The 10,810-nt window shown below is 42.3% G+C and overlaps 1 non-coding gene across 1 annotated transcript; it reads right to left on the bottom strand.

Moving 5' to 3' along the window:
- Positions 1 to 1,109: 1,109 nt before the first annotated feature.
- Positions 1,110 to 1,215, bottom strand: LOC121968827. Its single transcript, XR_006108360.1, has one exon. It is a non-coding gene; the product is annotated as a small nucleolar RNA R71 (small nucleolar RNA).
- Positions 1,216 to 10,810: the final 9,595 nt, after the last annotated feature.

Genomic DNA, 10,810 nt, shown 5'->3' with positions numbered 1-10,810 from the left:
GATTCTTCACGGCAAACTCAAGAAAACAAGAAAAACACCAAAGCTAATTCGGAGCTACTCCTACTGCAGGTCAGAAGCGACTTACCTCTTGTTCTAGGACTTACAGCCAAAGAAGGTGGCTTCTAATACTTCTAGGGCTTGCGGAGAACTCAACAATCCGGCTCCTCTTCATGCCCACAAGCCCTCTTCAACGAGGAGACCTCAAATATGTGAAGATCCCACGGTGAGAAGTGCTCGCCGGCCGCCGGTGACGTGCTTGCTTGCTGCCACGGTTTCGCCGAGAAGAAGTCGCGCTGTCGCGAGAGAGGAGAGGAAGAGATCCGGGTCTCGGGAAAAATAAGTCCCCTTTTCTTATAACTAGGTTTTCATTAAACCAACTACCACTTATATACAATCTATTCTTTCCTTAATTAACAAAACCCGCTGGCGCAGTTGGTTGACTACGTCCGGGTTCGGGTCTGGGGTCTTGGGTTCAAAACCCGGCTTAAACAAATTTTATTTTTATTTATCTTTTACTTCTTCCTCTTGGCAAAAATACCAAACGAACTCCAAAAATTTCATAAAAATACTCTATAAATTCTTAAAAATCTCTAGAATTTTTCTAAAACATTTCTAGATTTTAATAAGCTCTTTTAGAACTCTAAATCATGAAATTTGGGGTGTTACAATTTTTACTCAACTTTTTGAATCGATATTCACCCCCCCCCTCTATCGAACGATCACGGTCCTACACTAATATGTCAAGCAGGCCCATGAGAAATTTTTCTACACCCTTTTCTGCAAGATTTTTATCTCCCATTGTGCAACCTCAAATTGAGGTAGAAAGTTTCCAACTAGACCCAGAGTTAATTTTTATGATACAAGGTCACAAATTTGGAGTAGAAGTATCAGAAAGTCCTTATCTGCATCTTGAAATATTTTTAGAGATTTGTGATATGGTGAATGTGAAGGAGTGTCAGCAGATGCAGTTCAATTGTTGGTATTTCCTTTCAATATCAAGGATAAAGCAAGGACTTGGTTATATTCTCTCCATCCTCAAAGCATCACAAGTTGGAACAATTGGAGAAGTAATTTCTGAATCATTTTTTTTCCTCTAAACAGAACAGTGTATATGAGGAATTGCATAACAAATTTTGCTCAGGCATACGGAGAATCATTATTTGAAGCATGGGATAGATTCAAGAGTCTTCAAAGATAGTGCTCTCACCATGGTTTTGAAAAATGGTTGATTCTGCACATATTCTATGGGAGAATTTCTTTCTCAGACAAGAGTTTATTGGATTCATCAGCTGGAGGTTCTTTTATGGGTAAAAGTGTAGATGAAGCATATATGTTAATTGATCAAGTGACATTGAACCTCCAAGAATGGTCGAATATAAGTTGGATGAAATCTCCCTCAACCATTCAAGAAGTGCAATCCATAAATGCTATAGAGCTTGTCAAACAAATTGTAACTCAACCATCTATGAGTTTTGAAAATCACAAGTCACAGAACGGGGAGTTCAAACATTTAGGGGCAAAGATTGAAAGTATTGTTTCAAATTGGTTTAAAGAAGATCCCCCTCCTTCGCAGATAAGATCTAGTGAAAAGTGTGATGATGTTGGGTTGAGAATTGGAATAGATCATGAAGAACCTCTGAAGAAGGACATGTTTAGAATTGAGGAGAAAAACAATAGAAGACCACATGAACTCAGTTCCATTATTCCAGGAGGTTCCCAAATGCCACAAGTACCTTTCCCTCAACGATTGATCATACCAACACTGGATAAGCAAGTTGAATCTCCTCCACAAGCAAAAAGGGAATATGGGAAATTAGAAGTACCTTTCCCAAGACCTTCACTAAGGGTTCCTTTTCCACAAAGGTTAGTGGGGGTCAATGAAAATAAAGACTTCGGCAAATCCTGTGACACTAATATGGTTGAGTGCTACAACGCCCCGGCTCGGGCGGGCCCCTCCCGAACCGAACCAGGAACGCTACCTGAATTGCCCATCGGGTTGACGACTAGCTCCACAGACCACCGGAGGTCCTTTCAGCGTACTTTGTCCTCACTCGCACGCACCCTGGAAAACTTCCCAGGAGGTCACCCATCCTCAGATTTCTCCAAGCCAAGCACGCTTAACTTTGGAGTTCTTTGAGTTTGGGCTTCCGAAAAGGAATGTGCACCTTGGTGATATGGATAGTACCATCTAACCTTTTAAGCCATACTTAACCAGAATCTCAGAACCGGGGTATTACAATCACCCCCACTTAAAGACACAACGTCCTCGTTGTGTAACCACGAATCACACCACAGACAAATCCCAGAATCTCCCTCGCTAGGTGGTGCCCTGGGTGCTCCTGCCACAGGCGCACTCACGGTCGCAAGGTCGCTCTGATACCATCTATAACGCCCCGGCCCGGGCCGGCCCCACCCGGACCGAACCAGGAACGCCGCCAGAATTGCCCATCGGGTTGACGACTAGCTCCACAGACCACCGGAGGTCCTTTCAGCGTACTTTGTCCTCACTCGCACGCACCCTGGAAAACTTCCCAGGAGGTCACCCATCCTCAGATTTCTCCAAGCCAAGCACGCTTAACTTTGGAGTTCTTTGAGTTTGGGCTTCCGAAAAGGAAGGTGCACCTTGGTGATATGGATAGTATCATCTAACCTTTTAAGCCATACTTAACCAGAATCTCAGAACCGGGGTATTACAATTTAATAATCAGATAGCTGTGAAAGACCCTCTTTCACAAATAATTACTTCATCGCTCGTTGAGAAGGTTCGAACCCTCAACCGGTTAAACAATCGTAGAAAATTGCCTAGCCTGGAGGTTTAGAGTTCGAATCCCGGGGGAGGCAAAAATCCACTGACCAGGGGTGGAAAGTCCTAGTGAGTAACAGCACGGCCAAGGGTCATCGGTCGATGACATTAGAGGTCGCCAAATGGGCCGACGACATAAGGGTCGACGGTCGACGACATGAGAGGTCGCCAAATGGGCCGCCAAATGGGCCAAGAGGGCCGGGTCGTTACAAGTGCAGATTTTTAAATGTATATGAAAATGAAGACTTTTCATATGAGGATTTTATTAATAATGTAGTGGTGAATAAGTTTTCAGATCTACCTCGAAATTTTATAGGGTGTTATAGTGACATTGAATTTTTAGATGATGAATGCGATGTGGTAGATCAACTTAAAACTGCAAGTGAAGTTATTGATCCTCTTGTTATTGATTCTCCTATTGAGGATATAGATGTTGGTTTATTTTTTGATGTATGTGTTGATGATGATGTTTTAGAAGAATGTGAAGGGAGCTGTGTTGTGGAAGCAGCATCTCAAGGATCACCACCTTTGTTCACACAACCCTTAGAGGTTGTAAGAATTGATCATGTTGTGGAACAATGTGTAGGGGCTTATGCAGAGCTAGCAGAGTCTTAAGAATCACCATCATTGATATCATCAACACCTGAGCCAGAGTCAGAACCATCATTTGATTCAGAGGAAGTCACATCTACATGTTTAGAAATTTCAGGTATTTCTCAGCAAAGTAAGGTTAGTATTTCTTATGATCTTTTGAAAAATTTTATAGAGGTACCTATCATTGACTTTGTTGGATGTGATTCAATTTTTATTTCTTATTCTCCTTATCTTAATATGGTTATGGCTCTATCTTATCTAATATGCTTGTGGGAGATTTGTACTTTCTTTGCATGTGCAGATTTCACTTGGGCTAATGATTGGAAGCTCAATCTGAACCGTCTTCGACCACCCGAAAGAACTTTAAAGAAGACGAAGATGGAGAGAGCGATACTTCACTTTTTAACTCCAATATTGAAAGCTCCCTCCATAATAAGAACCCTTGGTAAGAAGGTTCTAAAATATCTTACCCCTCCAAGAGCGAGATTTAGATGAATCTAATGAGGTGGTCGAGCTAATGACCTTAAACAAGCGCTTCTTGGGAGGCAACCCAAGTTCATTTTCCTTATTTTCTTTTATGTCTTTAGTTCTCTCTTTATAATAAACATGTATCCTCTACTTAATTTTTCTTGTCTATCTTATTATTGTAGAATTCAAAGTTGTGGAGGAATGTGAGTATTGGATGGAAGAGTATCTTTAAAAACATGAATGTCAACCATTTGGAGCTCATCACTTGGTAACTTCTCTTAAAATCTCCTCCACATTGTTTTTAGTTTTCATTGGGACAATGATAAGTTTAAGTTTGGGGAGATGCATTTGATTTGCTTTGTTTGTTTTTGTTTTTGTTTTTGCTTATGTCTTGCATTTTTTTTTTTGATTTTTTGTGCCATATATCTTGAGAACATCAAACTCCATTTTTATGTTTTCTTGTCCTAAAACAAATTGTTAGCACGTTCTTTATCTTGATTCATGATATTGTAAATGATGATAGTATGTTTAGTGTACTTGTTTTCTCTATCTTGAGTAGCATGAATTGAGCTAAGTATCAATTAGAAATAAGTTTTAGTTTTGGCTTGACCTTAAGGACCTTGTTTTTACTACACTTTGACTTGATGCTTGAATGGTTGATATCATTGAAATAGTCATGATTCATCTTATTTGTTTAATACTTGGTTTCCATGGTGATTTCTCAAACTTCATTTTGGTTACTGGATGAAGCTCAAATCATGTAAGCTCATTTGGAAAAATCAAAATATCCCAACATTTGTGCCAAAAGTATATTTGTAAATAAGTTTTGCACAATGCAAATACTTATGAAAAAAAATAGAAAAAAAAAATGAATAAGGGATATAAAAAATAGTTATCGTGAGTGGAATCTAGCAAGTCACCCCTTTGAGACCGAGTTAGGTTACTGGGGAAATGACTGCTTAGCTTCTCTTGAGATTGAGCACGCCTTTGAGACCTTGGGTTGATTGAGAAATATGAACCAAGTTGTGGCAAGTAAGTGCCTATCACTAGTTACTTGTCTATCACTGGAAACATTCAGAATTCAAACTTGATGACGACTTGACTAGGACATAGATTGAAACTTGAAGGGTTTTGAGTTACTTATTTGCACCGTGCATAAGAGACTTATGCTTAAGTCATACTAGGTTTATTTCTATGATCATGCTCATTAATGAAACTTATGGATAGAGTTAGGAGAGTGCATTAAGGATTATAATGCATTGTTAAATACATGAATCGTGATTGCGACATTTTGCTTGAGGACAAGCAAAGATTTAAGTCTGTGGGTGTGATGTGCGTAGATTATATACACTTTTATACATACTTTGACGCACATCTACTTGTACTTCATGCGCATAATCTATGTTTATTGCACCCTATTTCATTATAATGTCATACTTCCATTATATTTTATTCGGAGATCTACTCTTTGCTTGTTTTGATTGATAAGACCTGATTTGGAGTAAAAACGGAGTTTAAATGAAGTCGAGAGCTTCTAAAGTGACACGGGCATGCAAAATTAAGTTTTCTTCATGTTCTGCCCATATGGCGCACACACGTCCGTGTCAAAGCCGTGTGGGGGGCGTGTAAAGGCCGTGTGAACCTCACACGGCGGTGTGAAGGCCGTGTGGAACATTCAACACTGCAGACCAAAAGTAAAATGGCTATAACTTTGTGCTCGGTTGGAGTTATGAGCTGTTCCAGATATCAAAATGTAGATAACTTCAAGATCTACAACCGTGTAAGGTTTCCAGAGGAGAATAATGACATGGTCGTGTGAGCCACACGGCCGTGTAAGGTTTCGTTCATGCAAGGAGTGCAGTGGCAGAGCTAGACATGGTCGTGTCTCACACACGGCAATGTGAGACAGTCAGAGAGGGGAGTGAGCCAGGCTGTGTCCCACACACAGCCAGGTCCTGGGGTCGTGTGGCGCCCGAATTCCCCCCTCTATATAAAGTTTTCTTTTTCATTTCAAAGGGGATCTTCTCCCCTTTGGGAGAAAGGAAGATTTGGGTGATTTCCCCCCCATCTTGGAGGGATTTTCCGAAGATTCTAGGGAGGATCTTCACCGATTCGACTCCAAGATCGAAGGATTGGATCCGAAGATGATTCTTCTCCGTAGATAAGTTTTCTTTCTCTCCTTTCTTGGATTTGAGGGATTAAGAATGCTTGTAATCTTTGTTTCTTAAGATTTCTTTCTTTGATTTATGGAGTAGATCTCTTGTTCTAGGATGGAGGGAGTATTTGTAAGGAAATCTTGATGTAAAACTCTTGTGGATATGCCAATTTCCCATTTCTATGATTTTGTCCTATTTTGTATCTATTTGATCTTGTGTGGAATGTTGTGATTGTGCCTAATTATCATGCTTGATTGAGAGTTTGGATATCTTGTGGATCTTGTAGAGATAATTCTTCATTCAATTTTCTGAGGGATCTTCGTGACAGGAACATGCCCGTGTAAGGACGATTGAGGGATTATCTTGAAAGGGAAATTAGATATTTCAAGAGGGTAGGATAGATTTACGCATTAATATTTATATCTTGATGGGTTGATGAGCGATGGATTCCTATGTTGATTTTCTGAGGGACGCACGTGACAGGCAAGCCCGTGTAAGGACAACATAGATTCATTCCTAATTGATCAATCTAGATATAGATTTCAGTCCTAGGTCGGTTCTTTATTGTAAGAGAGAACCGACAACCTTCTACAAATGATGGACGATTGAGAAAAAGGATTTAGTAGATCATTTACATTGAATAACCTGTTGGTGCGGGAAGCATCCGACGATCGAACCTAAGTTTTGATAATGGCAAAGGATTCAAAGTTAAGGTGCTTTGTTATCTGACAGCTTTTGCTGAGTGTTTCAGGAAAGTCCTAACTGCGGTTAGGCAAGGTAAAACCCTAGGGGGTGGTAACCCTAGGTCATAGGGGGTGGTAACCCTATGCGGAAAGTCTTGGCAGGTCGATGGCTTCAGGCAAAAGTCCTAGGGGGTGGTAACCCTAGGTGGAAAGTCCTGGTGTCGCGAACCAGGTGAAAGTCTAGCGGATGTTCAACAGAAAGTCCGGAAGCATCGAGTGCAGAGCAAAAGTCCAGTCGATGGCAACAGGTAAATCTCCCGAGTGGAGTAGGTGAGGGCGCGTTCCCGAGGAACAGTAGGCGTCGGGTCGACCTAGGGTTTCCGGGAGGAAACCTGAAGTCAGACCCGTTCGAATGTTGTCAAATCTTTTATTATTATCATTCATTATGTTTCTGTGCTAACTTTGTTTTGCAGGGTATGTGTTTGGGACTAACACATTTTGCAGGAACAAAGGAGCAAGTTACAACTCGGATGAACAGTGTCCGAGGCGCCTCCATGGAGCTTGGAGGCGCCTCGGGTGCAAACCAGGAAAAGCTAGCGCAGAAGGTTGGAGGCGCCTTAGATGAAGTTCAAGGCGCCTTGGGTCGAAGGTTGAAGGCGCCTTGGGTAGGCTGAAGGCGCCTTGAACTGGATGAAGTTCGACCAAGTCTGTGCTGATCTCCGCGGGTGACTCGGCCTGTTTAAGGCGCCTTGAAGGGCTTCAAGGCGCCTTGAACCCCCTTTATAAGGGGTCTCGACCAGCAGCTTCAGAACAACAACTTCCAAGCTTCCATTCTGCTGTGTTCTGCTCAAGTGCTGCTTCCGAAGTGCTGTTGCAACATTCCGACGACCAGGAGCTCAGAATTATTTTCTACTACTGTTGTCGGTATAATTTTAATTGCAGTTACATTTTGTAATTAATCTGTAATATTCATACGAAATTATAGTTGTTGCCCACGGAAAGCGATCAAGGATCGCGGGCCTTTGAGTAGGAGTCGACCTAGGCTTCGAACGAAGTAAACAACTGTGTTCTTGTGTTTGTTTCCTTTATTCCGCTGCTTTAATTACTCTACGAACGCTTTACGATTCTGATAATCGAACAAATAGCCACGAGCGCTATTCACCCCCCCCTCTAGCGCGTCTCGATCCAACAATTGGTATCAGAGCCCGGACTGCCAGAAGGTTTAACCGCCGACTGTGCACAAGAGCTATGGTCTGATTGAGTCATGTGGGTACAATATTGACTTCAAACAAAGAAAGTGGGGGCTCCTATGTTCGGATCAAGAGGACCAGACACCAGGCAGGAAGTCCTAGTTGCGACTAGGCAAGGAAGTCCTAGTAGGTCGGGTGGACCGAGGGGCAGGAAGACCTGGTGGGTCGAGGATCGGACGTGGGAAGCCTATGTTCCTTTGTTTGAGGGGGGGATTGTTGGGGTTGCAAGGTTGCAAACATAGTCCCATATTGGAAACACATGGGAAAGATCATGGGTTTATAAGAGGAAAGATATCTCCATTGGCATGAGGCCTTTTGGGGAGAGCCCAAGAGCAAAACCATGAGGGCTTAGGCCCAAAGTGGACAATATCATGCAACTGTGGAGATATCTAAATTCTTTTCGATCCTACAATTGGTATCAGAGCTAAGTCGTTTTTTCTAAGAAGAAAATTTATCTTTTTCCCTCTTTGAAAATTTTCCTTCAGAAAAATACAAATCTACTTTCAAACTGGTTTATTTTTGATATATGGCAAAGGGGGAGAGTAGGTAAATTAAAGTTAAAGGAAAATTCAAAGCAGAGAGTAGGCAAATTAAAGTTAAATTCAAAGTATTTAATAAAAGGAGGGCTTTTATTAAGGGGGAGTCTAATATTACAAAGTACAAAGTTTCCAGCTTAACTGTTATTGCATTTGAAGTTTATTTACTTGAGCTGGGTTAACTTTATGCAGTTATTACATATGTTGTTTTTCTTAACTTTGAATTACGTGTTGCCATAATCAAAAAGGGGGAGATTGTTGGTGCGGGAAGCATCCGACGATCGAACCTAAGTTTTGATAATGGCAAAGGATTCAAAGTTAAGGTGCTTTGTTATCTGACAGCTTTTGTTGAGTGTTTCAGGAAAGTCCTAACTGCGGTTAGGCAAGGTAAAACCCTAGGGGGTGGTAACCCTAGGTCATAGGGGGTGGTAACCCTATGCGGAAAGTCTTGGCAGGTCGATGGCTTCAGGCAAAAGTCCTAGGGGGTGGTAACCCTAGGTGGAAAGTCCTGGTGTTGCGAACCAGGTGAAAGTCTGAACTGGCCGGTGAAGCGGATGTTCAGCAGAAAGTCCGGAAGCATCGAGTGCCGAGCAAAAGTCCAGTCGATCTGGAGGATCGTACTGACAACAGGTAAATCTCCTGAGTGGAGTAGGTGAGGACGCGTTCCCCGTAGAGGGAACAGTAGGCGTCGGGTCGACCTAGGGTTTCCGGTAGGAAACCTGAAGTCAGACCTGGACAGTTCGAATGTTGTCAAATCTTTTATTATTATCATTCATTATGTTTCTGTGCTAACTTTGTTTTGCAGGGTATGTGTTTGGGACTAACACATTTTGCAGGAACAAAGGAGCAAGTTAGTGTCCAAGGCGCCTCCATGGAGCTTGGAGGCGCCTCGGGTGCGAACCAGGAAAAGCCAGCGCAGAAGGTTGGAGGCGCCTTAGATGAAGTTCAAGGCGCCTTGGGTCGAAGGTTGAAGGCGCCTTGGGTAGGCTGAAGGCGCCTTGAACTGGATGAAGTTCGACCAAGTCTGTGCTGATCTCCGCGGGTGACTCGGCCTGTTTAAGGCGCCTTGAAGGGCTTCAAGGCGCCTTGAACCCCCTTTATAAGGGGTCTCGACCAGCAGCTTCAGAACAACAACTTCCAAGCTTCCATTCTGCTGTGTTCTGCTCAAGTGCTGCTTCCGAAGTGCTGTTGCAACATTCCGACGACCAGGAGCTCAGAATTCTTTTCTACTACTGTTGTCGGTATAATTTTAATTGCAGTTATATTTTGTAATTAATCTGTAATATTCATACGAAATTATAGTTGTTGCCCACGGAAAGCGATCAAGGATCGCGGGCCTTCGAGTAGGAGTCGACCTAGGCTTCGAACGAAGTAAACAACTGTGTTCTTGTGTTTGTTTCCTTTATTCCGCTGCTTTAATTACTCTACGAACGCTTTACGATTCCGATAATCGAACAAATAGCCACGAGCGCTATTCACCCCCCCCCTCTAGCGCGTCTCGATCCAACATAACCTTACAAAGAAACCAAAACTCCTAGAATATCCCTATTCATTGCCTTTATTCTTGTTGCCTATTCTTTCATTCTTTTGTTTACTTTTCATAGTTACACTTAAACTTTGTTAATCCATTGATTTGTTGTCTAGCTAATTCATTTTGAGACGTTCTTAGAGCTTATTCCAGTCCTTGTGGATACGATAATCTTTTATATTACTTGCGATATTTCCGTACACTTGCGGAGTGACTATGAGGACGCGTTCCCGGGAAGGGAAATTAGGCGCCGATCCAACTTAGAACCATTTTGGAACTCTAAGTCGAGATCTTGACTAGATTCCGGTCTCAGAGAGATGAAATCTAATTCATACTCTTAATGTTAAAATTATAAACAGTGCTAACAATTTGTTTTGCAGGATATACATTGCCTCGGACTAACCTTGTCTTGCAGGAGAAGAAGTTTTTGAAGAAAGGTGGTCTGGGTGCCCGGAGGCAAGCTCTATCTAAATCGCAGCGTCGACACGTGGAGCTTGCTGGTTGGGCCTGCTACATCACACCAAGGCGCCCAGAAGGGATCCGAGCGCCCCGAGCATCCTATAAAAGAAGGGTCAGGGGTGGTGCTTAAAAATTCAACTAAAACTTGCTCTCCTGTGCTCTTGCAACGCTGCGAAAGATCTCCGACAAAGCTCTGTCCATTTCTTCTTATTTTCTATTGTCGATATTTTTTGTTCTATCTTTTCTGTACTTAAACTTTGTAATTGAATATTCGAATTGCTAGTGGATTGCCCAACGAAAGCACTCGACGAGTGCGGGCCTTGGAGTATGAGT

Source organism: Zingiber officinale, chromosome 3B (genome assembly GCF_018446385.1).
Source record: "Zingiber officinale cultivar Zhangliang chromosome 3B, Zo_v1.1, whole genome shotgun sequence".
NCBI classification, from domain to species: Eukaryota; Viridiplantae; Streptophyta; class Magnoliopsida; order Zingiberales; family Zingiberaceae; genus Zingiber; species Zingiber officinale.
The sequence above is the reverse complement of the archived record's forward strand: the minus strand, read 5'-3'. Positions and strand labels throughout refer to the sequence as shown.